The sequence below is a fragment of the Nerophis ophidion genome, linkage group LG11 (genome assembly GCF_033978795.1).
Source record: "Nerophis ophidion isolate RoL-2023_Sa linkage group LG11, RoL_Noph_v1.0, whole genome shotgun sequence".
Lineage (NCBI taxonomy): Eukaryota > Metazoa > Chordata > Actinopteri > Syngnathiformes > Syngnathidae > Nerophis > Nerophis ophidion.
The window spans coordinates 44,818,275-44,844,304 of NC_084621.1; the positions used below are offsets into that span (position 1 = coordinate 44,818,275).

The window sequence follows — 26,030 nt, forward strand, 5'->3', positions numbered from 1 at the left end:
GCCCGGAACTTTAAATATGGGTTCCACACGGTTGTGGCAATAGAGTGCACATAAGAGCGTGTGTGTGTGTGTGTGTGTGTGTGTGTCATGGTCTGTGTGGTCGGGAACAGTAGAGATATTAAAAAAAGGTTATAACAAGCAGAAAAATAGTTGTTGAACTATTTTCCTTAAAATACTTATTGAGGCTATAAAGCAAGGGTCTTCAACATTTTGGATAGAAGGAGCAAGGATGCCCTACTTGTACGTATATCTTGTCTGAAATTATGATTGTATTTCACATTAAATTGGTACACTACATTCTTATTGTGTAATACTAACACTATTTACATAGTATTGTGACAATAATAGCTAGCTGGCAACTAGTGCTAACATTGCCAGCTGGTAACGGGCCTGGTAATCGCAAACTGGCTACTAGAGTGCTAACTGCTAGCCAGCCACTAGTGCGTTTATCTCTAGCTGGCGACTAATGCACCAATTGCCAGCTGACAACTAAAGTGATAATCGCAAGTTGGCAACTAGGGTGCTAATCACTATCTGACAACTAATCACCAGCAACAACTAGCGCGCCAATCGCTAGGTCACGGACGCCCTTTTAAAGGCCTCTGCTAAAAAGTTGTTTTTTTTACTTGAAACAAAATGCTAAGTGTTACTGATACATTACTTGATTACTAAAATAATCGATAGCTGCAGCCCTAATTTTGACTGCACAGGCTCCTTTACCATAATTGTGGGTGTTTACCTGAGAAGCGTAACAGGTCGTTTTAAGGTCAGTGATCAGATCAATGTATATGTCAGTGGAAAGATCGGTGAGGAGACTCCGACTGTTGTGCTTCATGGTCATTTCAAAAAAAGGTTTTAAACAATAAAAAGGTGTACATCAGAATGGCCCCAAACACCACCCTGGGGAGGTGTTTAGGGCATGTCCGACTGGTAGGAGACCACGGGGAAGACCCAGGACACAGTGGAGAGACTATGTCGCCCAGCTGGCCTGGGAACACCTCGGGAAACCCCGGGAAGAGCTGCACTAAGTCATTGGGGAGAGGGAAGTCTGGGCTTCTCTGCTTGGGTAGCTGCCCCCGCGACCTGACTTCTGATAAGCGGAAGAAGATTGATGGATGGATAAATTATGTAAATTCAAGTAAAAGATTTAAAAATGAATCAATAACATTTTGACAAATTAATACACTCGTGTGAAAGTTGTCTGTCTATCTGTGTTGGCCCTGCGATGAGGTGGCGACTTGTCCAGGGTGTACCCCACCTTCCGCCTGATTGTAGCTGAGATAAGCGCCAGCGCCCCCTTGCGACCCCACAAGGGAATAAGCGGTAGAAAATGGATGGATGGAATAGCAACTGTGTCGGAACATTGGGTCTTTATTTAAAATTGTATTTAAAACAAGTAATTTATTGTTATTATTCAACATGTGAAAGTGTGATTAATTTGATTAAAAATGAAAGTGTTTAATAGGCACTGGTTTTAATTTAACATTTGAATAAACAGGGCTTGGAATGATACACAATGTCATACTGTTATACTTCATAGTCTCCATCTCCTGCAATCGTCTCCTGTTGGATTCAGCTCATTCTTCATAATCATGCAACAACTACATGGCTTAGAATGTCTCGTTACAACCGCAGTGCTCAATGTGTTTTTTTGTTTGTTGGATTTTTTTTACAGTTTTTGCAGCACCTTACTCTTTTATCTGCCTCAAACACAAATAAATAGAGCTAAATAACAGCAGTAGGAAATCTGCAATATCACTAAAAATTAACCCCCCAAATCACCTATATCCAGATTCACACCAAAATATAATAGTTCCTTTTTTTTACCCATGCACCAGGTTTTGGTTTAATTTTGTATCTGTAAAAAGTAAACACTTTTTCACAGTGATGCATATTGTTTCACCTTGCCTTGCAGCATATCCACTGTATAACAAAGGAAGGTTCTATCGATCTATGTTAAAAACTTGCTTTTGAAAAAAAATTCCTGTCATGATCTGTTGTTTACGTTCCAGGTTTATCCGTGCTTGTCTGTGTCATGATCAGCACCTGTGTCTTGTTCTGTCTGACCTTTGTGTTTACTCCAGTCAGCTCTCTCCTTACTCGCGTGTCTTTGTCCAATTGTGTTGTCTCATTAGTATTTATGTCTTTAAGTCTCATTTGTTATTTCTAGTGAGTCATGCGCCAATTTGCGCCAGACATTGTTTTCATGCTGATAGCTTTTTGCCTGTTTTTGTGTGTCTTGAACAATATGTTGGACTTCATATTGTGTACTTCCACATCTTGAGGTGGCAGGGGTTTTTGGCAGCACTCGACACCTCCACTCGCCCATGACACTTACCCTCCTTTGCTGAGATAATAAAATAATACAAGGAGGTGATAAATTGTCTTCTCACATATATTAGTCATAATAACCTGATGATTAAAATCTTAACTGGTGTGACACAGTTGCGACAAAAAGTTGGATAAACTTGTTAGAAAACAACAACGGCTTTATTTGAAGAACTCTGTCCATGGTGCTGCAGGAGGACAAATGACTGCCAAAAACCATGGTTTTGATATTTGTTTACATTATATATTTGTATATTCTTTAAAATGGTATATTGTTACCAGTGACGACAAAGGGAATGTGTAATACAACCCATGTAAGCAGGAATTAACTGTAAAACAGTACAACTTAATGTGACATATGGCTACTCAATACTAAACAATATTAACCACACACATAAGGCTGGGCGATAAAACAATATCAATATATATCGCGGTAGACATGTAAGAAGAAGAAACCATGAGTTGCAAAGCACAGTTGGTTGCCTGAACAAAGGTACTTGCTCTCTGGTAACCTAAAAACGCAGGAAGTGATCACCAATCAGTGGGAGTGACACGCTAACAGCCAATCAGGTGACAGTATCAACTATCAAGTTTAGTTGGGCCATCTTGTTGTCTCGCGGTTGATTCTCTGCATGGAGTGAGAATCAAAACTGAACCTGAGTGCTGCAGAGAGTGAAGAAATTGTCGATAAAACAGGAAAAGTCACCTCATCAGGATGGCAGTTTTTTTGATTTTTTTAAAACGGACCATAGTCAGACTGTTGTGGTCTGTAAATTATGCAAGGCGCGTGTCCCCACTAAGACCGGTAATACCACACCACATTAGCTGTGCTTACCATTTAGAGAAAAGCTGTAACTTCCTGGCAGTAAATGCAGACAATTGTTATTCTCCGGTTTCTCTATGTTTATATTTTTACACTTTGCACTATTTTGTTACACTTTATAAAGCATTTCTTACATATTCCTTATTTTTGCACTTCAGAGGTTATTGTTTGGTGTTCAACTTTGTTAGAGTGATTGAGTGTTTTCCATGCTTATGTTGATATTTCCTTTCCTTTCTGCCCTGATAGCTGGGGGGGATAATAATCAGAGGACGGCTACATTTTAAATACAATTTTTTTATATTTATTATGTTTTTCTCCTGGTCCTAGTTTTTTAAGGTCATTTAAATATAAATAATCGATAATGACCGATATAAAAAAAAATTATATTGCAATCCAATTTCAGCCATATCGCCCAGCCTAATATACAAATAAACACTGTCACCATAGTTTATGATCAATCCATTTTCGATACCGCTCGACCTCATTAGGGTCACGGGCGGTACACCCTTGGTTGCCTGTCAATCACAGGGCACATATAGACAAATAAACACAGTGGGGCTACTACCCCACGCTACTTGTTTGATATCTCTTACACAATGACATTTATTAGGGGTTAATTTAGGAATGGCACACTTTAACACTTACAGGTATAATCAAAATCAGCCGAGTTGTACTTTAGTGGCTTCAAACTAATACACATAACGCAAGCATGTCCATCTGTCTGCTTTACTTGCGCCATACGGAATTTTGATATCATTATGCAATGGCTTAAACTGTCACTTTCACACGTAATGGAAATCAAATAGTTGACTAGTGGTAACTGCAATGTCCAGTACATTAGGTACAGTGTGTACCAAGTCAAAGTATGTACTGTTTAAATGATGTCTGTAATAATATCAGTCAAGCTGGGTTTAACCTTGGAAAAATGTATCACCTTGGACAGTGTTACTTTTATTAAGCACTTATTTTACATTAAAGTGCCTCAACTCTTAACTCAAAACGCTTGTAAAAGGAATATGTTCCCTCCTTTTGGCAGAATACGAACACCTTAAAAATCACTGGCTTTGGCCTTGGGTCCGCTTGAAGGAGATAATCTCATTGAATACAACCTGTGTTTTTATCAATGCACTGTAACACATACTGTATTCATTATCGAGTGTGTCATAAGGCACAGAAATAAATAGAGAGGGTGGAGGAGTGTGTGCTAAGCTCACACGTTACGTTAAGTTTCACTTTCAATTCCTAGGTTTCAGATACAATTCATGGCCAGACAAAAAGCCTGGGTAGACGGGCAGGTTGGACAAATTGCTTCAACCTCTTGTTAGCTTGACACTCTCTCTAGGCCTGGTATTTCTGTTGTTTGCACTTAGTCCTATTTTGTAGAATAAATTGGTAAACTTCAGTTCTAGTCACCTTCTAATCATTATAGACAGTCTTAAAACTAAAGAGTCTGGGAAGGCTCTACCCTCTTTAAAGGGAGAATCCTAATACTTGTATCTGAAATCAATGTCACCCATTAAAATTAACTGAAATCTATTTAATTAGTGCTTACACACCCAAAACCGCACACTTGTAACATGTAGCATGCCTTTTAAAAAGAAAAACACAATTTTAGACCACAAATATTGTATAAAAACAGTACAATATATATTACTAACAACTACAGTAGTTTTATTAAGTACTGTAATAATAATGTACAACATTTACCTTGAAAAGTAGACTTCTACTCAGTCTTCTTTAAGCTGATTCTTTCATCAAAGACACCATCCGCAACTTCTTCATATTTTCATGCCTGCCATTTACATATTATTTTAACATTATTGGCTGGCATTAGACTCATTCTACTTCAGTGCAGTGCAGGCTAGCAGGTATACCATCGAATAACTTCACTAAGTTGGCAACATGTTCAGTCATGTTTTTGATGATTTCTTTCTTTAATTCAATGAATATCATCCACTTCTTCTCGGCACTGCCCTTTACATTTTTCTTCAGTCCCATGTTGGAAAACAAAGTTATGTCAATCTCTAGATATTAGCTAATGCTGGCAATAAGACCAGATGTAGTGGTTTACATTTTACGGGACTCACAATGACATTTGCTGCGCCAACTAAAGGTGGGGATGCTTGTAAATCAAATTTTTGTTTGTGACTTAAAGCCTAATAATGAGCCAAGAGACAGCTCATATATAAAAACAGCCACCGATTCTGCAAGTTCTCCCACTTAAAATGGTGACAGAGGTCTGTAATTTTCATCATAGGTACACTTCAACTGTAAGAGACAGAATGTGAAAAAAAATCCAGGAATTCACATTGTAGGAATTTTAAAGAATGTATTTGTAAATTATGGTGGAAAATAAGTATTTGGTCAACCATTCAAAGCTCTCACTGATGGAAGGAGGTTTGGCTCAAAATCTCACGATACATGGCCCCATTCATTCTTTCCTTAACACGGATCAATCGTCCTGTCCCCTTAAATAAATAAATGGGTTGTACTTGTATAGCGCTTTTCTACCTTCAAGGTACTCAAAGCGCTTTGACACATTTACCCATTCACACACACATTCACACACTGATGGAGGGAGCTGCCATGCAAGGCGCCAACCAGCACCCATCAGGAGCAAGGGTGAAGTGTCTTGCTCAGGACACAACGGACGTGACGAAGTTGGTACTAGGTGGGATTTGAACCAGGGACCCTCGGGTTGCGCACGGCCACTCTCACACTGCGCCACGCCGTCCCTCAGCATAATACCAGCCTCAAAGCATGATGTTTCCACTCCAATGCTTCACAGTAGGTATGGTGTTCTTGGGATGCAACTCAGTATTCTTCTTCCTCCAAACACGACGAGTTGAGTTTATACCAAAATGGATACATGGATGATACAGCAGAGGATTGGGAGAATGTCATGTGGTCAGATGAAACCAAAATAGAACTTTTTGGTATAAACTCAATTTGTCGTGTTTGGAGGAAGAAGAATACTGAGTTGCATCCCAAGAACACCACACCTACTGTGAAGCATGTGGGTGGAAAAATCATGCTTTGGGGCTGTTTTTATGCTAAGGGGACAAGATGATTGATCCGTGTTAAGGAAAGAATGAATGGGGCCATGTATCGTGAGATTTTTAGCCAAAAACCCCTTCCATCAGTGAGAGCTTTGAATGGTTGACCAAATACTTATTTTCCACCATAATTTACAAATACATTCTTTAACATTCCAACAATGTGAATTCCTGGGTTTTTTTCACATTCTGTCTCTCACAGTTAGTGTACCTATGATGAAAATTACAGACCTCTGTCACCATTTTAAGTGGGACAACTAGCACAATCGGCGACTGACTAAATACTTTTTTGTCCCACTGTATCTATTATGATGATAAATATGTTAATATTTAATATATATATTAACAAATAAATAGTGGGATGATGCGGGGATGACTTGTCCAGGGAGTTTATTTGTTACAATAATGGTTTATCAAAACTACACTACATGGTTATAATAATAAATAACTGAACAACTCTAAGTAATACAGTAATTGAGAAATAGTGGTTAAAATGTGCATATTTGCTATGACGGCAGTTGCCCAATAGATGGCAAACTCAAGCCAGAAGAGCTCTGATGTTTAGGCGAAACCTCAACATTTATTTTTATCTTAAGCGGAATGTACTCTACAAATGTAAAATAATTTTAAAATGTACATCTAGCAATTCACATAGGCTATAGGGAGCAATACTTACACGCCTTATAATACGACGCATATAGCTTCTCTGAAACGATTTCTAACTATAAACATTATTAGGTGTTGGTCCTGTGTCGGAATAGATTTACTTATTGACGGCGTTTTGTCGACAGAAAAGTCGGCATTTAGAGGAAGTTTCTTAGCTAGGTCGCATGCTAATAATTCCCCGCCCTCTTTCCTACCCCGTTCGCCACACCGCAATGCCTTGTGGGTAATGAAGTTTTACGTATACGCAGGAGCCCGTTCCGCAACGTCCACAGAGGAGGCACAGGCCTCCATCGAGGACTACCGGTACCACCATGCCCAGCTCGGGATGACTTCCGGTAAGAGCGCAAAAAGCTTGGACTTTGAGGTTTCCACTGTTGGAAGTGGGTGAAAGTGTTCGTGGGAGATATTTTCACCTTGGCGGAGTGTTTATTTTTTTTTTATATATATAGTCGAGGGCGGAGAACGGTGAGTCAGGAAGGAGGAATGTGAGTGAATTGTGCTATGCGGAGTTTGTTTGTTTGGAGCGAGGAGAATAACCGAAGTTGGCTGATTGGCAATGAGACAACATTGACATGATCGCTGTTGTATTGTGCGTGAATGTGCAATAGCCGCCCCACACTTTTCATGAGAAGCACCTAAATATGTATTTTATGGATTACCTGCCTGTAGGAATTAGGATCAATCTTGCACCTATTCCTTGCACACGACGTCCTCTCACAACAAAGGATACGCGGTGACCTGCGGTATGTAGATGATTCTTTCTGGATGTACCTTAAACACGCCTTATAACTGGATACCTTGGATTTGAATCTGTTTCGACTGATCGATATTGCATATTGATGACATGTTGTAGCCGTATGGGGCCTGTGAACGGGTACGCTACGTTAGACCCGGTCGATTTTTTTTTTTTTTAATATGCGCCAAATGACTGATTCTGAATAATAGAATGCGTGTTTTAAACACGTTTCACAGGTGAAATACACAAGACGAGTCATGTAGACTTCTGGCGTGTAAGGTGTCGGGGGAAATGATTTTATTGTGAAAAGAAATGGCCGGATGTTGTCGTTCTTTCCCCTTGAGACCGGGTGACTATTATCTATAGTCCCTCCTGGCGCGAGGACACCTTCGAGGCTGAAAGATTGGATACCGGAAGTATTACTACTAAGATTATTCCTCCTATACACCCGGAATTTAGCGGCTGCCGCCCCTGAGTCTCGACTCGCTTTACGCCGCGTCATCCATCCAGGTAATGTGTACCTTGAAACGGGAATAAACGCTTAAGTGATCGACAGGGGATCATATGGTTACAGTTGTAAAATAGCACGCCATGTAGCGCTTATTCGCTGTTGGAGGACCTGATTAAGGAATGGCTGTTGTGGGTGCCATGTGGAATATTAGTCATTTCATAACATGGTTACTGACAAACTAAGCATTTGAAGTTGTTTCTGTGTGTACAAGTTGTATCGAGTGTCTCTGGTTCGTGAACCTTTATGTTAGCGACTCACAGGGACGTCACTTGGATTAAAAGGAGCGGGGGGCATGGTCCCTAGGGGTGCTTACACTATTTCTTTGTTCAGGTTTAAACTGACTTAAGTACATTTTTTTTTTGCTTGTGAAGTTCGTTTGGTCAAGTTTGAAAGCAGTCCAAGACTTTAAAGATCTGGGCTAAACCGGGGGGAATGAAACCCGCCTGAGAGATGGGGTCTTGGTCTGCCTGCCAGGAGACTGTACTCTGTACTGAGGCATGTCTGTCTGCCAACATACCGAAACACTGTATATGATGTCATTAAATGCCAGCGTTGCATAGCAACACCCAACATAAGGCTGAGTGAAAATCAGAAGCTATGATATCCATCCATCCATTTCCTACCGCTTGTCCCTTTTGGGGTCACGAAGGGTGTTAAATAGAAGTCCAGTCCTGTGCATTTTGTTCATTATAGGGATGTAACAATTTACAGTGTTAGTGACAAACTCTAGTAAAATTCCCAACGTCACTATTTTACGATTGTTTTGATGTACAATCTTTCAGCCTCGGACAATTTTCATGAAATACGTACACGTGATTGTCGATTGGGATTAATGCCTTTTATTGTTAATCACAAATATCAGGTATAGGGAGGGCGTGGCGCAGCGGAAGAGTGGCCATGCGCAACCCGAGCGTCCCTGGTTCAATCCCCAACTAGTACCAACCTCGTCACGTCCGTTGTCTTCTGAACAAGACACTTCACCCTTGCTCCTGATGGGTGCTGGTTAGCGCCTTGCATGGCAGTTCCCTCCATCAGTGTGTGAATGGGTAAATGTGGAAGTATTGTCAAAGCGCTTTGAGTACCTTGAAGGTAGAAAAGCGCTATACAAGTACAACCCATTTATATTTTCTGGGTTACAATTTATGAAGTGGCGACTTGTCCAGAGTGCATCCTATCCATCTATCGATCTGAGTGTTTCCCACAGGTCAGGTATCTATTTGTGGTGGTGTGGTCGGGCGAATGGGGGGCTTGGGGGGGTGGGCGGCGGCAGCAGCGGCGGCGGCGATGTCCAAGAAGAACGCTGAGTTGGAATATAATTACAACACTTTATGTACATATTTATATAATATTTACATATTTATATAATATGTAACTACAAGCTCCATTCACAGACAGAGTGAATGGAGTGAATTGCTTTTATGAGAGGTCGAGCGAGTCAAAAGCCGAAGAAAATTTTTTTTTATAAATGTTTTTATTTTTAATTTTTTTTATTTGTGGCGGCCGTAATTCTTTCGTGGCGGGCCGCCACAAATAAATGAATGTGTGGGAAACCCTGTATCTATCTAGGGCAGGGGTCACCAACCTTTTTGAAACCAAGAGCTACTTCTTGGGTACTGATTAATGCGAAGGGCTACCAGTTTGATACACTTAAATAAATTGCCAGAAATGGCCAATTTGCTCAATTTACCTTTAATAAATAAATATATATATTTATTATTTATATATATATATCCATCCATCCATTTTCTACCGCTTATTCCCTTCTGGGGTCGCGGGGGTCGCTGGCGCCTATCTCAGCTACAATCGGGCGGAAGGCAGGCAACACCCTGGACAAGTCGTCACCTCATCGCAGATATATATATATATATATTTATTATAAATATATATATATATTTATTAAAGGTAAATTGAGCAAATTTGCTATTTATATATATATATATATATATATATATATAAATAGCAAATTTGCTCAATATAAAATGTGTATTTCTGTGTGTCATTCCGTCGTACATTTTTTTCCTTTTACGGAAGTTTTTTTGTAGAGAATAAATGATTTAAAAGAGGATAAAATGCGAAAAAAATCTAATAAAATTTTGAAACATAGTTTATCTTCAATTTTGACTATATAAAATTCAAAATTCAACCGAAAAATATGAAGAGAAAAACTAGCTAATTCAAATCTTTCTGAAAAAATTAAAAAATAATTTATGAAACATCATTAGTAATTTTTCCTGATTAAGATTCATTTTAGCATTTTGATGACATGTTTTAAATAGGCTAAATTCCAATCTGCACTTTGTTGGAATATATAACAAATTGGACCAAGCTATAGTTGTAACAAAGACAAATCATTATTTATTTTAGATTTTCCAGAACAAAATTTTAAAAGAAATTCAAAAGACTTTGAAATAAGATTAAAATTTGATTGTACAGATTTTCTAGATTTGCCAGAATTTTAATCATAATAAGTTTGAAGAAATATTTCACAAATATTCTTTGTCGAAAAAACAGACGCTAAAATGAAGAATTAAATTAAAATGTATTTAAGTATTCTTTACAGTAAAATTATTTAAATTGTCAGGAAAGAAGAGGAAGGAATTTAAAAGGTAAAAAGGTATATGTGTTTAAAAATCCTAAAATAATTTTTAAGGTTGTATTTTTTGTCTAAAATTGTCTTTCTGAATGTTATAAGAAGCAAAGTAAAAAAATAAATGAATTTATTTAAACAAGTGAATCCCAAGTCTTTAAAATATGTTCTTGGATTTTCAAATTCTATTTGAGTTTTGTCTCTCCTAAAATTAAAAATGTTGAGCAAAGTGAAATCAGCTTGCTAGTAAATGAATAAAATTAAAAAAATAGAGGCAGCTTACTGGTAAGTGCTGCTATTTGAGCTATTTTTAGAACAGGCCAGCGGGCGACTCATCTGGTCCTTACGGGCTACCTGGTGCCCGCGGGCACCGCGTTGGTGACCCCTGATCTAGAGGATGGCGTGGCGCAGTGGTAGAGTGGCCGTGCGCAACCCGAGGGTCCCTGGTTCAATCCCCACCTAGTACCAACCTCGTCACGTCTGTTGTGTCCTTGAGCAAGACACTTCACCCTTGCTCCTGATGGGTGCTGGTTAGCGCCTTGCATGGTAGCTCCCTCCATCAGTGTGTGAATGTGTGTGTGAATGTGTGTGTGAATGGGTAAATGTGGAAGTAGTGTCAAAGCGCTTTGAGTACCTTGAAAGTAGAAAAGCGCTATACAAGTACAACCCATTTATATATTGATAGATAGATAAATGATATCTATCTATCTATCTAATTCCCGTTATTTACCGAGTTGTCCGGATTACAAGTCGCTCCGGAGTATGTGTCACACCAGCCGAAAATGCATAATAAAGAAGGAAAAAAACATGTACACGTCGCACTGGAGTATAAGTCGCATTTTTGGAGGGAATTTATTTAATAAAATCCAACACCAAGAATAGACATTTGAAAGGCAATTTAAAATAAATAAAGAATAGTGAACAACAGGCTGAATAAGTGTACGTTATATGACGCATAAATAACCAACTGAGAAGGTGCCTGGTATGTTAACGTAACATATTATGGTAAGAGTCATTCAAATAACTATAACATATAGAACATGCTATACGTTTACCAAACAATATGTCACTCGTAATTGATAAATCCGATGAAATCTTTATCCTCAATGTCACTTCTAAACAACTCTGCCAACTCCAAAGGTATGCGCCACTTCCTCTTGTTGTTTTTTGCTGCATATTTCACTACGTTCAGCTTGTAATCTGCAGTACATGATTTCCTTTTCTGTGCCATTTTTGTTCAGCCCTTCTCAGATTTTATAAGTTACCGCCAACGTTGAAATGATCCATCTTAATAGCTACGGCAGTAACATATAGCAGTTAGCATCCCATGACCCACAGTGCACTTCTGCCATGATTCACCCCTGCAGAATTCTTATTGTTTGACGTGTGTGTGACGATTGCTGATATGTGTGTGACGATTGCTGACATTTTCTTCGTCTCTTCCGCGAATGAGATAAATAACATTATTTCATATTTTACGGTAATGTGTTAATAATTTCACACATAAATCGCTCCGGAGTATATGTCGCACCCCGGGCCAAACTATGAAAAAAGCTGTGACTTATAATCTGAAAAATACGGTATAAAGCACATTTAAACAACAAAAATATTTTCAAAGTCCATCCATCCATTTCTACCGCTTGTGCCTTTCGGAGTTGCGGGGGTTGCTGGAGGCCATCTAAGCTGCATTTGGATGGAAGGCAGGGTTCACCCTGGACAAGTCGCCATCTCATGGCAGGGCCAACACAGACAAACAGACAACATTCACACTCACATTCACACACTAGGGCCAATTTAGTGATGCCCATACCCAGGTGCATGTCTTTGGAGGTGGGAGTAAGCCAGAGTACCCGAAGGGAACCCACCACAGTCACGGGGAGAACATGCAAACTCCACACAGAAAGATTCCGAGCCCAGGATCGAACTCGGGACCATCGTATTGTGAGGCACATGCACTAACCCCTGTTCCAAAGTGCTGCTCAGAAATATTAAAACAAGATTCAAATACAACCCTTAGCTCCACCAATGACTGAATGAAAACAAAATAAATAAATATAAAAACAATATAGAAATAAATATGATTAAAAACTATTTTAAAGGGTAAAACCAATTAAAACAGTAAAAATAAAAAAATTAAAAACACAGAGGACCACACAACTCACATAGTGTTAAAAGCCAGAGAATAAAATTGGGTATTAAGACGTGACTTAAAAACACTCAACTGTGGGAGCAGTTCGAACACGGAGGGAAAGAGTGTTTCAGAGCTTAGGGCCGACCAGAGAGAAGGCCCTGTCTGTGCATGCATATACACATACTGTATGTATGGTTATGTACTACAATCATAAGTGGGCTAAGGAACTGTAGGGTATTCCATAGGGACGCTAAAATAGACCTAACAACGTGGATAGCCATTCTCCTAAAGCAGCATTTCATGTGGTTCAATCAGCCTCAGCCCTAATAGCTCCTGAAGTCAATTTGAGAAAATGCCTGCTGGAGCTCTTTCCATACACTACCAATTGGCTGCCACTCTTTAATGGGCCCTTAAGAGTCACCCTACTTGATTGATTTGTTCACAGCTAAGAATGAGCTGAGGTGCCCAAAAAAAAAAAAAATTAGGTGTTTTCTTCTCTGTCTCCAACCTGCGTCGGCTGACTGGTAGATATATGTAGTTGTAAATAGTTTAATTAAAGCTGCGCTAAATGGATGGGGTGTACTTGGCCATTATACCTACAGGAAAATAAAACGATCCATAAATATTAGGGGTGTAACGGTACACAAAAAATTCAGTTCGGTACGTACCTCGGTTCAGAGGTCATGGTTCGGTTCATATTCGGTACAGTAAGACAATAACAAAATATACAATTTTTGTTTATTTATTTAACAAATTTTCAAAATCTTCCACCAAAAATCTTTTTCTTAGTGGAATATTTGATGTGAAGTAATCGGAAACTTGGATCGGTCAAAAATGTATAATAACATTGATTTTGATTCAATATTTTGTTATGAGCATTGAGAGTTTGAAAGGAAAAAAAAACAGCTTTGTTTTATTAGTCAACTTTGCAACTTTTTGTAAATTACATTTAGCTTTTAAACTTTTTATTTCGGTTTTGTTTATTTTAATGGTATTTTTAGAATGTGCCGTGGGTCTTTAAAACATTAGCTGTGTGCCGCAAATAGCCTCCAGGGCACACTTTTGACACCCCTGCTATAGATAATAAAAAATAAAATCTGATAAATGTATGGGTAAAAAGCAGGGCCTGGCGGCGCATGCACGTTTATCATAACTCTCTCGCTCTCTCTGTTTCTGCCCCTCCCTCACGAATGTTGCTGCTCACACATTTTTTTTTTAACCCCTTCTTAGCCCTGAAAATACATTGAAAATACATGCAATCCTAACTTAAAATGCCGGACATTTGAGGCATTTAAGAAACTCCACCTGGACAGCCCCGCAAAAGAGGACATATCCGGTGAAAAGAGGAAGTATGGTCAGTCGATCGTAGCCCGGTCGCTGCTAACATGCCATGTGTTGTTTTCTTTGATTGATTGAAACTTTTATTAGTAGATTGCACAGTACAGTACATATTCCATACAATTGACCACTAAATGGTAACACCCGAATAAGTTTTTCAACTTGTTTAAGTCGGGATCCACATAAATCAATTCATGGTGCCTCGATGTGCATTGTTTACACAACGTGAGTGCGCTACTTAATATATCCGCGTGGAACTCGTTCGATACACCTCTGAATCGAACCGAAACCCCCGTACCGAAACTGTTCAATACAAATACACGTACCGTTACACCCTGAATAAATATATATAACAGCCACTCATTTGTGAGGTCGTCTACCTCAAATGAGAGCCTGGGTCGCTACTTTGGGTTATTTGAGGTTTTCATCCAAAATGTTTTGTATAAAATCGTTCCACAAAACTCCTCAAACCACATATTTTCCACTATTTGTGCTGGATGCTAGAATACAAAAAGGCATAAACTATTCCCACTAACCTGTAAGTATATTGCTATAAAGCCTGTTTCGCAGGTTTCCCTGCTCATTAGGGGATTTTACAATAAAATCTCCTGAAGAGCAGGGAAACCAGGTGGAATTATTTTCCATTCTTGCTTGAAGTAGGGCTTAAGTTGTTCAACAGTCCGGGTCTCCGTTGTGGTATTTTAGGCCTCATAGTACGCCACACAATTTCAATGTGAGACAGGTTTGGACTACAGGCAGGCCAGTCTAGTACCCACACTCTTATACTATGAAGCCACAAGTGGCTTTGCATTGTCTTGCTGAAATAAGCAGGGGTCTCCATGAAAAAGATGTTGCTTGGATGGCAACATATGTTGCTCCAAAACTTGTATGTAATGTACCTTTCAGTACAATAGCAATAGGAGAGACTATTCATCCCTGAACACCATGGAGTTCATGTAGGCTTTATGATGCAGTTGCATCATTATATCAACTATCAGAGACAGAAACTTTTCATTTAACATAATGTCCTTTTTTTCTGCTTCAACACCGAAAAAGGTAAAGTGAAATAACTCAGTTGTTAACTATAGGTCAATAATGCTTGTCTTTCTCTCAGACGGACAGGCATTTGCTGTCCGTAACACACACACACACGCGCGCATGCACACACTGCAATATGAGCTAACGTTGCGCTAAAAGCTAACTAGCCTTCACCTAAAAGACTGCGACCCAGCTGAGCTACCGCTTATATTCCTAGAACGTCAACGGGCTCATAGTGATGTTACCAGTTGTTGACTGGGAGGTGTTTATTATAATTTGGGGAGAGTCCGCTGCATTATGCTCACCTGCTAAACACCTTTCTGCTAACCCGTACCGTCTGTCCTCTCTCCCTGCCTGTGCCGTGAGCACAGACTCCATGTGCTCTGAATACTCACTACTGATTGGCTGTTACCGCTCTGAATACACACTGCTGATTGGCTCTTACATGCACTCTGAATACGCATTGCTGATTGGCCGTTACCGCTCTGCGTGTAACCAATCAGATGGTTCTGTGGGTGGGACAATGCTGAGTGCTGCAGAGACGTACTGACAGAAGCAGAGGCAGTACGAAGCGTAGCAGCCTGTTAAGACTTTAGTTTAGCACCAAATGATAATATAAATACATTTAATAAAGTCAAATACAAATAAGGCAACATAAGAAGAATCCTACACTTGTCTTTTGTAAAGTAAATCTGAACAGCCGATATGGGCATCTCCATCAACTATATGATTTGTCTGAGATGCTGGACAGGACAAAATTATTTTTTATTTATTTATTTATTTTTTATTGTTAAGGTGGCTGCTTTAGCAACAAATTGCTGCGGGAAACACAGGAGAGTATGCTAGTTACAAATCAATGGGCGGTCAAGCTACAATATTTTAGCAGCTTCATTTAAAGTGCAGATGTTGGCCCTGTGATGAGGTGGCGACTCGTCCAGGGTGTAACTCGCCTTCCGCCCTATTGTAGCTGAGATAGACACTAGCGACCCCAAAGGGAATAAGCGGTAGAAAAATGGATGGATGGATGTTGGCCCTGTGATGAGGTGGCGACTTGTCCAAGGTGTACTCCGCTTTCCGCCCGGATGCAGCTGAGATAGGCTCCAGCACCCCCCGTGACCTTGAAAGGGACAAGCGGTAGAAAATGAATGGGTGGATGAATGGATGGATGTATATAAAGTGTAGCAGTTTTTATCAAAGTCCACATAACACATTATACAGTGCAGTAGCCATTAGATGGTACCCATAAGGGTATCATTTATTAGCCATATACCCCATTGGTACTGCATACGTTAACAAGATTGCGATGTTACACGATTAGACTGGTACTCTGGCGGCAATCAGACTGCTCCCAATAGGGTATTATCTGATGGTCAACAACCTGCCTGGTATTATTCATTTGAGCAAGACTGGTGGTCTGTGAGCTGGATTGGTGGTCTCTAAGCCAGTCTTTGACTGCATGTGAGAAACTGTGAAAACTTCAGTTGTTCTTTAGATTGTCAGGTAGCCCATTTCATTCTTTGATGACTTGGTAGGAAGAGGCTGATTGGGAGAAGGCCGGCTTTCTTTTTGGAACATTACAGTCACCCCTGGATACAGACCTTAACACTCTGCTTAACACTCTGTTAGATGATTTGTCACCCTGTTGTTATGTAATCTTCACATGTAATGGAGAAACCAACACCTATCCCATAACCCTGAAGGATCTTTGGGGCACCTCAGACGATCTGTTGACCAGCTCTCTTCACCCCTCTCTGTCCTCGGCAGTTTTTACAGCCTCACTGAGTTTCCAGTGAGTTAATTCTCTGAGGTTAACTTCCCATCTTTTCTTTTGTTTCCCTGGTCTCCTGCTACCTTGTACGATGCCTTGCGGGATGGTCTTTGCGAGGCCTGAGGATTTGGTGTTGTGTCCTTACCACCTCAGTTTCCACTATATGACATTGGTGAGCAGGTCATCATGTGGGCCGATGGATTGGCTGATCTTTTTGCTGGACTGGATACAGATACATGTTGAGTGTAAGAGATACCCATGAGTCTTCTGTAGCATCTCATATCCATGCTCTGCACTCTCTTTTGCAGCTCTGCTGTAAGGGTCCAAGTTTCCCAGGCGTATAGAATGATTGTGATTACAAGTGAGCGCTGGAGTCTCACCTCTGACGACTAGGGTTGGGTATCGTTTGAATTCGAACGATTCCGTTTCTTTGTTTCGATTTGGATTCCTGACGATTCTCGATTCAGATTCTTTCTTTAAAAAAAAAAAAAAATTCAGAGGGGTACACTTTCCTCAAGAGAGCTTTATTTTTGAAAACCTCCTGAAAACACATTTACACACACAAGTTTATGATGCTGCAGGTACTTAAACATGTTACCATGCTCTCACTGATGTGCTAACCTGGTGCAGAAAAGCAAATAAACAATAAGAAACAACTTGCAAAACCCAGTCCAGATTAGCAGCAGGTACAGTATAAAATCAGAGACAGTTCTTGTTTAGGAAAATGACCATAACCATCTTCTCAGGCAGGATGCGTGAGCGTTCTGGACAGATAGTGTCTCTTGCTGTGGAAAATACACGTTCGCTGGGTGTGGAAGAAGCTTGAAACCATAAATAGGAGAAAGCGAGATCTGACAGCAAAGGATAAGTCTTTTGTTGACGGGACACGCATTTATTTGTACTCCATGAACTCGGAGGTGCTTCATCATGTTCGACGTGCACCCTCCTGAGCACGAAACAGTCCTGTCGCACGTGTTACATTTCGCCGACATTTCTTTTTTTTTTTAGTAAATTAAAACCACACTTTCGACCGTCGACACCCACTATCCATGCTTGACTGACTCGCTCGGCTATGCTAACACTTTCGGCGGTGGGCGCTTCTTCGTTGGTGTTCAGCGGCTTCTTCTTCCGGGTTGGCGGACTTATTATTTTTTTCCGGTTGGCGGACTGGGTATAGAAACTATGAATCGAAATCTAAACTTTTGAACGATTCCGGGAGAATCGGAAAGTTAGTCCCGGTTCCAATCGATACTCGATACCAAACCCTACTGACGACAGACTGATTTTTTTGTCTTTCAATATGGACTTGACTTTTGCCAGGGTAGTAGTTGTTTGAGCAAATATGGCAAGGACTTTCGGTTGTGATCCTTCATCTGACACGATTGCTCCAATTACTTGAAGTTTCTAGTGCCTGTCCATTGACTTTGATGTCTGAGCGGATGCCACTGTTGTTGTTGGTCGTCATTTAGTTTTTTTCAGCATGGATTTCAATTCCATAGGCTTGGGAGGTGGTATCAAGCATTTCAAGTAGGCTGACAAGTTATTTTTCTTCTCCAGCTATCCCAACGATGTCATCCGCAAAACGTAACTTGGTAATTGGTCTGCCTCTTATGTTAAAGTTAAATTAAAGTCAAAGTACCAATGATTGTCACACACACACTAGGTGTGGTGAAATTTGTCCTCTGCATTTGACCCATCCCCTCGTTCACCCCCTGGGAGCTGAGGGGAGCATGGTGATTTAGCCCCCAATTCCAACCCTTGATGCTGAGTGCCAAACAGGGAGGTAATCAATCCCATTTTTATAGTTTTAGTTATGACTTAGCCGGGGTTTGAACTCACAACCTTCCGATCTCAGGGTGGACACTGTAACTATGCTGGCAGTTCCCTCACGATTCGCCAGGGTATCCGTCATGATACACTCCAGAAAGACGTGAAAGAGAAGGCATCCTTGGCGCATTCCAATTGTTGTCCTAAACCAGTCTTTGATAGCTCCTTTATAGAAAGTTTCGCTGGTAGCTTTGTTGTCCAGATTTTGAAAAGTTCTGACAAGGTTAGGGCTGATGTTATATTTCCTCTTGATTGCCCACAGCGCAGCATGCCATACCCGGTGAAAGGCTATTTTGAAGTATACAAACATGTGGTAAAGGTGTTGATGCTGCAGGTATCTCACACAAATGATTCTTAAATTGAATATCCGTTTTGTGGTGCGCTGCTTTGCCCTAATTCCAGCCTGTTCTTCAGCTATGATCAGTTCAGCTTGAGGTTTTCACCTATTTACTATTATTTTCATTAGGACTTTGCTTGTTTTCTAATAAGATCGATGGTGAGGTAGTTTTGGCACAGATGGAGATTTCCTTTTTTCAGAACTGTGATAATGAGTAATTGAGTCCATGATGTAGGCCACTCACTACTCTGCCAGATTTTGTTGTACAGGATGGTGAGGGTGTCTATCATGGCTACCTCTCCCTGCTTGTACAAGGTCTGCTAGGATGTTGTCCACTCGGGTTGTTTTCCTTTTTTTAGTGCCTTGACTGCTGTCTCAACTTCTTCACTGAGAATGAGAATCTTATCTTTGTCCTCCGTGGCGCGCAAATGCAGCTGAGATAGGCTCCAGCACCCACCGCAACCCCAAAAGGGACACGCGGTAGGAAATGGATGGATTTAGGACATGTCAGGACTGTTGGGTCTCCACTTTTCATGTTGTTGTAGAGCACAGAGCAGTATTCTGTCCATCAGTCTAGGATCTTCTGCTCTTCCACTAAGTATTCTCTGATCTTGCTCTGGATTGCAGGGCCTTTGATCGGTTTTGTGCTTATTAGCTCATTAACAGTTTGGTATGCCTTCTTGGTGTTGTTGGCATTCAGGCTGCTCTCTATTTCTTGGCATTTTCCCTCAATCCAGGTCTGGTATGCTGAATGCATGCTTATCTTAATGTTTTTATTGATTACTCTATAAGCATCAGATCCTTCAATTGGGTTCTTACTCTTCTTCATGGCTTTTCGCTTGTCACACAAATCTAGCAGTTCATTAGTGACCCAAGGTTTCTTCTTTGAGTGTAGTTTGCAGAGGATCTCTGTGGCTTGTTCAGTTACGACTCTTCAACTTGGTGGTCATGCTATTGACATCAATTTTTTCTGCACCTAGGATGAGCAGTGGTGCAAACTTCCCTCCTATCCTTGCGCTGAAGACTTCTGCCACCTCAGGGTCTTGGAGTTTATCCACATCAAACTTTATTCTTGTGCACTTGGAGCTTTTGATTTTTTTCAAGCGTCAGCGAAAAGACATCAGGACGAGACATTCACTCTCAATGACTGCTTTTGGAAAGCTGCGTGTTCTACCTGTAATGACGTTTTAGCGGAAGCGCTTCTTGACCAAGATGTAATCAAATGGTTATGGTACTCTCCATCGTCAAGAGGCCGTATGGAGAAACATCAAATTAAAAAAGTTGAGCGAAAAGCTGACAATTAACATTTTGGCCTCCTGGTGAAAGTGGGCCACAAGTCCCCATGGTGTATTTTACTTTCTAGGGCAGTGACGCGCAACTGACCTTGATAGGAAACCGACATCCTCATCCATTCTTTTACAAGTTGGCTTCAGACTTTAGATTAGATGAGACAGATGCGGCAGTATTCTCCAAAACTTTGCTTTAACTGCAGTGACTTTCTCTAAGTCGAAATCAGGTGTTCAGTACTGCTGTGTGTGTTATTTGCCGCAACGTCAAACACTATTCAGCAGAGTCCTAAGAGTGCAGTCAATGATTTTCCTCTGCTGGCCTTTGTGCCCAAATCCATAGCCTGAGAGTGTGGAAGCATACTGCTATTTAAGGATTGGCACAACCCAGCCAGCTGCTGCCATTTCCTCTCATGTTGTAATTGAATTAGCGCAAGTAAAGTGTAGCGGCGTGGGTGTGTGCACGCCACACATGGTTTTACAGTCACAGCTTTAAGGATTGGTTTGTTATCATGGATACCTTTGCATGCCTGATGGTTGAGTATGTTTTTTTGTGTGGTGTAGAAGCTGGACAGAAAGAAAATCCCCTGCTGGTGTCATCCACGCTGTTAACGAGGAGCCTGTTGGGTGACACATTAGCTTGTCTGCCTCCTCAAAGACAGGTTTATTGTGTTGATATAGTCAGTTGTTCCAATTAATCGCTAAAGATGTCAGCTAAAGTCACTTTTCAGCAGCAGTGAACAAAAAACTATAACACACACTTGAAGTTTTTATATGGCATGACCATGTATTATTATGGCAGACAGTGAAGAAGGTGAGTGTTGGTAGAGGGCTTACATGTTCAGGGAAGTAGGCCAACAACACCCTATTTTCATGACCACCATTTTATTGAGGCTGTGTGTGTGTGTGTGTGTGTGTGTGTGTGTGTGTGTGTGTGTGTGTGTGTGTGTGTGTGTGTGTGTGTGTGTGTGTGTGTGTGTGTGTGTGTGTGTGTGTGTGTGTGTGTGTGTGTGTGTTTGAAACAGTGTTTTTTTGCTCATTATACATATTTACACAACCTATGTGGCCTACTGTGACGTTTACATGTCATGCATACTTTACATATGCAGCTAAAGTGGCAGAAAAGGCCCTTGTGTGTTTTTATTAGGGCTGTATGAAATAATGGATTTGATTGATTATGGATCAATATTTTTTAAGTTTTGCAACACTAGTAGTTCTAGGGATGTAATCATATAAAAATGTCATGTCATATGGTTATTGTGACAAAATGTATTACGATTATTGGTATCGCAGTATTGTTAAACGTGTTCCAAAAGTACAGACACTGAAATCTTTAGAATTTTTTAAATAACAAAAATAAATAGAGCCACTGTTAAAAGGACCACTATTTTGCATGTTTTGAGTTTCTTATGCTTCACTGATATGAGTGTTCTAGTGGGCTTTGTGGTGTCCTACTCTGTTCAGCAGTCCTTGAACGCACCATAAGAACACCTTTGTGTCATATATCTTCGAGTGTACAGCTTATCAATCACTCTTTGCTGAGAAAGCACAGCTTTTAGGTTAAAAGTGCACAATTGAATAGCTTAGTTGCTCAGACAGTAATGTGCATGGACACGTTTAGATTGGGGTATGTTGTGTCTTAATGACGTAGATGTGTCTTGCATTTATGTTTGCATTTAAGCAAGTAAGGCAGCGCCAGACCATCTGTTATTTTTATCAAAGTGGGTCTATTAATCAGGATTTTTTGATAATTTAAATTTAAAATGGTAATATGAACCGTCAAGGGTTTTACCGCAGTTATCATTTATCATCATACCATTAATCGTTACATCCCTAATATATTCCCATGGCATAATCTCGAAATCAAATCAATTTTGGAAATTAGACATGATACCCATACCCTTTTTTGACAATTCTGCAGCTATTGAATATTTTAGTAATTGGGAATTCCACTGAAAATTCCTTTTAATTTAACATGTAATCAGACAAAACTTGTTTTTGTCTGGTAAGTAGTAATTATAAATACATAAGAGAAAATAAGACATTTTACTTAATAATGAGTGAGCAGTTTTTTTTAATTTAAAGTGACTAAGACTAAATGACATATTACATAGAGTTTGTTCATGTCTGTACTGGAACACTAAACTAACACCAACTGACGAGAAATAAGAAAAATACTTTTTTTTTTTAAGATTTAAAGTTTTTGCGGTGTTTAAACTACAATAAAGGTAACTATTTAGACAGCATTGTTACTTGATATTTTATCCATCAACAAAATGTGTGACACACTATACAGACAATACACATTATATCCATCCATCCATCCATTTTCTACCGCTTATTCCCTTTCGGGGTCGCGGGGGGCGCTGGCGCCTATCTCAGCTACAATCGGGCGGAAGGCGGGATACACCCTGGACAAGTCGCCACCTCATCGCAGGGCTAAAAATGACCAGCGACTGATTAGTGACCTATACAAAATGTTCCATCTTTTTAACTCAAAGCGCTGTTGTGATATCAGAATCAGCCTTTTTGGCCAAGTATGTTTAACACACATTTTTGCTGTGTTTTTTGTTTATTTTACAGTCAAACCTCAATTTATGAACTTACTTGGTTTTTGAACATGGTCCTTAAATAGAAATGTTTGTATAGTGAAGCATAGAAACAATAAGAAACAATGTAAATATGAATAATGGGTTCCAGCCTTGACAAAAGTTCATATTTTAGTGAAGGTTTGTACACTTTGAACACAGTATAAAGTGCTATACAGTACTGATGCCAAATATAACAAGGGGGTGATGTATCAACCTTCTATGTATTAAAAATTTCAAAACAACAACAAGATGCTGTACCCCGCTCTGCCAAGACACGCACACACACTGAAGCCATTGTGGTGCTCTCTCACAAACAAAATCACAGAAATCCTTAAATTCAACAACCATATTGCTGTTACAATAATAAACACGTAAACTAGTAAAATGCATACACATTAACAACAGCAGAAAACTGACCAGCAAGTAGCAGACAGAGGTAGGGAAAAAGGAGAGAGAGAGGGAAGCCATACTTGTCTGCGTGTTTGTGCTTTGGAAGAGCAAGGGGCCGGTCTGGAACAAGAGAACAGATAGTGTCTTCTCCTCCGCTGTAATATAATTATGTTCTGGTATATATTCCCAGAAAAGACACATTACAATTAAAACTTAATTTGGTTAGTTACTGTGTTGTGCTTTGGTCATGCTTGTGAGTGCCTTGAATGTACTCCTTGTAAATAGTATGTTTTTTGTACTCAACAGCGGTTCCCTCCTCTTTTCCATGCTGGTCTGTTGAGTTTTTGGGACTCTCAAGTTAAAGTTAAAGTACCAATAATTGTCACACACACACACACACGAGTTGTGGTGAAATTTGTCCTCTGCATTTGACCCATCCCCTTGATCACCCCCTGGGAAGTGAGGGCAGCAGTGGGCAGCAGCGGTGCCGCGCCCGGGAATCCTTTATGATGATTTAACCCCCAATTCCAACCCTTGATGCTATGTGCCAAGCAGGGAGTCAATGGGTCCCATTTTGTTTATAGTCTTTGGTATGACTCGCCCGGGGTTTGAACTCACAACCTACTGAGTTAACAATGTTTCGCCCTGCTTTCTTGCCTGCAGTCAACTAAATAAAGCGTTCTTCCACAGAGACATGGTTCGCACACAGAGGCAAATTTAACGTAATCTAAAAGTTTGTAAATCTAAAAGTTTGCATTGAGTAAATTATATATACTCTAATTGTATGATTTTATACATAGAGGGTATATATATATACATACAGTATAAGGGGGTAAAACAATTAATCAATACAAACCGATAACCAATTTTAACTTAGAGAAATGAATACAACGTTTTGCGAGCCTCGGATTGATCTATATGTAATATGGATTTGTCGGGTTGTCGATCTGTTAGAAAATATGGCTTCTCAAATCTTGTGAGACTTCCGTGATGATGTAATACGAGAGTCTTGCGACTGACAACGATCGAGCAACATAGCAGACAGAAATTCTGATTGACTTCCCGAATCTACCAATCACAGACCAATCCATAAAATCTTGTGCCTAAATCTAGCCAACCGCGGAAGGCACCATGCATTATCAACCAACCAGAATTAACTTCAGGCGTCTTTATTTTTCGCACACATCCCAGCGCAGTCTTGTCAACTTGGCGACTTTCTTGTTAAATCTAATATCTTTACAACTCCTCTAAGTGACGTTCTTTCTCAAAAGTGACTACTGACATATCCAGCAACTTTTTGGGATGTTTAGAGACATGAAAGCACGTATGTAAACAAGACGCACACCATTGTCTGGAGGGTTGTCAGCATGTCTGCGATGGGAACGCAACAGATGTACCCATGGACAGCGAACTTCAAAATGAGCAAATATTAAGAGGGCAGCGGCGGCTTTTAAGAAGAGAAAGTTTAGCTGAAGCCAAGTACCCCTGGCTGCCATCTGCAGATGGGGGCGTGCCTTCACGGTTACCCACACCCACATTGAGCCACGCCCCTTTTAGGCGGAAACTATGAACCCTAATGCAGAACCGAACGGCTATTTTTAAAAAAATAAAAACTATTTGAAAAAAAAAACATAAACCGTATTTTTCGGATTATACGTCGCTCCGGAGTATACGTCGCACTGGCCGAAAATGCATGGTAAAGAAGGAAAAAAACATATAGACGTCGCACTGGAGTATAAGTCGCATTTTTGGGGGAAATGTATTTGATAAAATCCAACACCAAAAATAGACATTTGAAAGGCAATTTAAAATAAATAAAAGAATAGTGAACAACAGGCTGAATAAGTGTACGTTATATTACGCATAAATAATCAACGGAGAACGTTCCTGGTATGTTAACGTAACATATTATGGTAAAAGTCATTCAAATAACTATAACACATAGAACATGCTATACGTTTACCAAACAATCTGTCACTCCTAATCGATAAATCCGATGAAATCTTCTTCCTCGATGTCGCTTCTAAACAACTCTGCCAACTCCAAAGGTGTGCGCCGCTTCCTCTTGTCGTTTTCTGCTGCATATTTTACTACGTCCAGCTAGTAATCTGCAATAGATAATTTCCTTTTCGGTCCAATTTCTGTTCAGCCCTTCTCAGATTTTATAAGTTACCGCCAACGATGAAATGATCCATTTTAATAGTTACGTCAGTAACATATAGCATATAGCAGTTACCATTCCATGACCCTCCCCCGCCGAATTATTATTGTTTGACGTGTATGTGACGATTGCTGACATTTACTTCGTCTCTTTCGCGAATGAGATAAATAATATTATTTGATATTTTACGGTAATGTGTTAATAATTTCACACATAAGTCGCTCTGGAGTATATGTCGCACCCCCGGCCAATCTATGAAAAAAGCTCTGACTTATAGTCCGAAAAATACGTATGTATATATATATATATATATATATATATATATATATATATATATATATATATACACCGGATTTTTCCGTGTATATATATATATATATATATATATATATACACGGAAAAATCCGGTGTATATATACTGTATATATATATATATATATATATATATATATATAT

The 26,030-nt window shown here is 39.9% G+C and overlaps 1 protein-coding gene across 4 annotated transcripts in view; it reads left to right on the forward strand.

The window, feature by feature from the left end:
* The first annotated feature begins 7,078 nt into the window (after nt 1-7,078).
* The window catches only part of phactr4b (phosphatase and actin regulator 4b), an 87,459-nt gene continuing 68,507 nt past the window's right edge, over nt 7,079-26,030 (forward strand). Inside the window, exon 1 of one of the 4 annotated variants that reach the window (XM_061916091.1) lies at nt 7,079-7,208. The gene's annotated coding sequence lies outside the window, so the exon portion shown is untranslated. Of the gene's footprint in view, nt 7,339-7,402; nt 7,617-7,961; nt 8,120-26,030 lie in introns of those variants that run through there. The other 3 variants (XM_061916090.1, XM_061916092.1, XM_061916089.1) reach the window with 3 other exon arrangements.